This window comes from Somniosus microcephalus, unplaced genomic scaffold (genome assembly GCF_052327205.1).
Source record: "Somniosus microcephalus isolate GS21.2 unplaced genomic scaffold, FLI_Smic_1.0 unresolved_chr1, whole genome shotgun sequence".
Lineage (NCBI taxonomy): Eukaryota > Metazoa > Chordata > Chondrichthyes > Squaliformes > Somniosidae > Somniosus > Somniosus microcephalus.
The window spans coordinates 167,123,070-167,126,014 of NW_028225179.1; the positions used below are offsets into that span (position 1 = coordinate 167,123,070).

The 2,945-nt window shown below is 44.4% G+C and overlaps 1 non-coding gene across 1 annotated transcript; it reads right to left on the reverse strand.

Moving 5' to 3' along the window:
• Positions 1 to 2,574: 2,574 nt before the first annotated feature.
• Positions 2,575 to 2,646, reverse strand: trnag-ucc (transfer RNA glycine (anticodon UCC)). The gene has a single exon. It is a non-coding gene; the product is annotated as a tRNA-Gly (tRNA).
• Positions 2,647 to 2,945: the final 299 nt, after the last annotated feature.

Consider the following 2,945-nt stretch of genomic DNA (forward strand, 5'->3'; position numbering starts at 1 on the left):
CCTAAGAAGGGTGTGTCAGTGATGACAGCACAGAGACTCCAGAGATGGTCCCTTTTCCTAGGGGCACATCAATATCAGATAGAATTCAAAGGTACAAAGCAGCATGGTAATGCTGATGGGCTGTCGCGCCTGCCACTACCTGAAGAAGAGGAGACAACGAAGGTTGACCCTGTTGAGTTATTTCACTCGACCATCATCGAGTGTTTACCAGTCACCAATGCAAGTATTGAAAGAGAAACCAGGAACGACCCGACACTGTCCCGAGTCTACGAGGTGACAGTGAAGGGATGGCCAGCACATGGTGATTCTCTGTTACCGGCATTCTCGGCAAGACGAGACCAGTTGTCCGTCTGTCAAGGAACATTGATGTATGGAACGAGAGTGATTATTCCTCCTAAGTTAAGGGAAAGAGTTCTAAAGGAACTGCATGAAGGTCATCTGGGGGGAGTCAAGATGAAAAGCCTTGCTAGGGCTTATGTGTGGTGGCCGGGTATCGACCAACAGATAGAGGAGCTGACGAAAAGCTGCTCAGGGTGCCAAAAAGTGCAAAATGCACCTCCGATTGCACCGCTGCATCCATGGGAATGGCCTTCAGCCCCATGGCAACGCGTACATATTGACTTTGCTGGTCCATTCATGGACTCCATATTTCTAATTGCGGTGGACGCACATTCTAAATGGCCAGAAGTGATCAAGATGACTACCACTACTTCAGAAAAGACAATTGCGGTGTTAAGAACGATATTCGCAAGGAACGGATTGCCAGAACAAATATGTTCCGACAACGGACCACAGTTCGTGTCAGAAGAATTCCAAAAATTCTTAAAGAAGAATGGGGTGAAACATTATACCTCTGCCCCATATCATCCGGCTACAAATGGGTTGGCCGAGAGATTTGTACAAACATTCAAAAAGGCAATAAAGGCCATGAGCGAAGATCAGATTCCACTACAACATAAGGTGGACAAGTTTCTACTGGCATATCGAAACGCCGCTCATGCAGTGACAAACCAAAGTCCTGCCATGATGTTTTATAACAGGAGGTTGCGGTCCAGGTTGGACTTGTTAAAACCAAATGTGCGGAGGGAAGTTGAAAACAAACAGTTCCAGCATATAAATAACAAGACCACTCGGAGTTTCGAGGTAGGACAACCAGTGTTGGCCAGGGACTATGGAAACGAGAAATGGCAATCCGGAACAATTCGGGCCAGACAAGGACCCCTGATGTACACGGTAGATGTTGGTAAAAATGTAATACGGCGTCATGCTGACCAACTGGTAGAATCGAGAACAAGGGTCGAACTCATGGTTACGACAGAGACAACCGTGGAAGAAGTTAGTGAACCTGAAGCATCTACCTCGGCAGTGAATGTACCTGATGATGATGTCCAAGACATAAGAGACCAACTAGAGGAGTCACCTCAGCAACAAGAATCAGAGATCCCTGAAAGGCGTTATCCAACTCAAATCAGGAGGCCTCCTGAGAGACTGAACCTTTGAACTGTTTCTACATGAAGTTGTATATGTATATATGTTATTATGTTATGTTAAATGGGGATATAACTGTTAAGCTAAAAAGGGAGGATTGTGGTGTATGTAACTTGTTCCACCTTAAGAGAACTTAAACCTGTTCCACCTTAAGAGATGTACTACTTTCTCTGGCTGCTGTATACGGTAATACCGGTGGTGACCACACCGGTATATAAGTGCTGTGTAGTAATTTGCTGGGTAGTACAGCCCTAACCTCCGAATAGTAAAGACCTATTGAAAAGTTATTCTTGTAGTCTGTGTCAGTAATTGACCTTAAATATAACTGGAACACACAGACTTAACAGGAAAGATGTGATCGCACTAGAGGGGGTGCAAAGGAGATTTACGAGGATGTTGCCGGGAGTAGAGGATCTTAGCTATGAGGAAAGATTGGATAGGCTGGGTCTGTTTTCTTTGGAACAGAGGAGGAGATTTAATTGAGATGTATAAAATTATGAGGGGCCTGGACAGAGAGGATAGGAAGGACCTATTTCCCTGAGCAGAGGGGTCAATAACCAGGGGGCAGAGATTTAAAGTAATTGGATGGAAGTTCAGAGGGGATTTGAGGGGAAATGTTTTCACCCAGAGGGTGGTGGAGGTCTGGAACTCACTGCCTGAAAAGGTGGGAGAGGCAGAGACCCTCATCACATTTATAAAGTACTTGGATATGCACTTGAAGTGCCGTAACCTACAGGGCTACGGACCAAGAGCTGGAAAGTGGGATTAGGCTGGAAAGCTCTTTGTCGGCCGGCACGGACACGATGGGCCGAATGGCCTCCTTCTGTGCTGTAAATTTCTATGATTCTATGAACTCAGCTCTTCTCCCTATTTTGTGTTTTTTAACTACCATTTTTACTATTGTTTCTGACTGAGATCTCATTTATTAGTTTAAAGTCCTTTTTAATTCTATGGGAGATGCACATGAATACTGAAAGTATTTTGTCAATTGTTATTTAGAAATTGCATAGACAATTTTTTTTGTTAATATGTCCTGCTGTAATGTATCATTGATCAGTCCTGACCTGCGAGGGGTATTAAAAGTACCGCGACGGCCGGGAATCAAACCCGGGTCAACTGCTTGGAAGGCAGCTATGCTCACCACTATACCACCATCGCCCACATGCTGCTGTTTCTATATTTAGAGACTAGTTACTTCTTTCAGATTTTAAGTGAGACAAGTAAGATACCTAGATAACAACAGAAAATGCTGGAAAAACTCAGCAGGCCAGGCAACATCCGTGGAGAGAAAATAGTGTCAACGTTTCAGGTCAAACCCTTTGTCAAGACTAAAGAAGCACAGGAAATGAAATAGATTAAGAGGCCGGGCTGGGAGAGAACAAAAGAGAAGAAGAGACATTAAGAGGTATTCAAAACGAGACGAGATGGTGATAGGACTAGTGGAGACAAAAGACAGC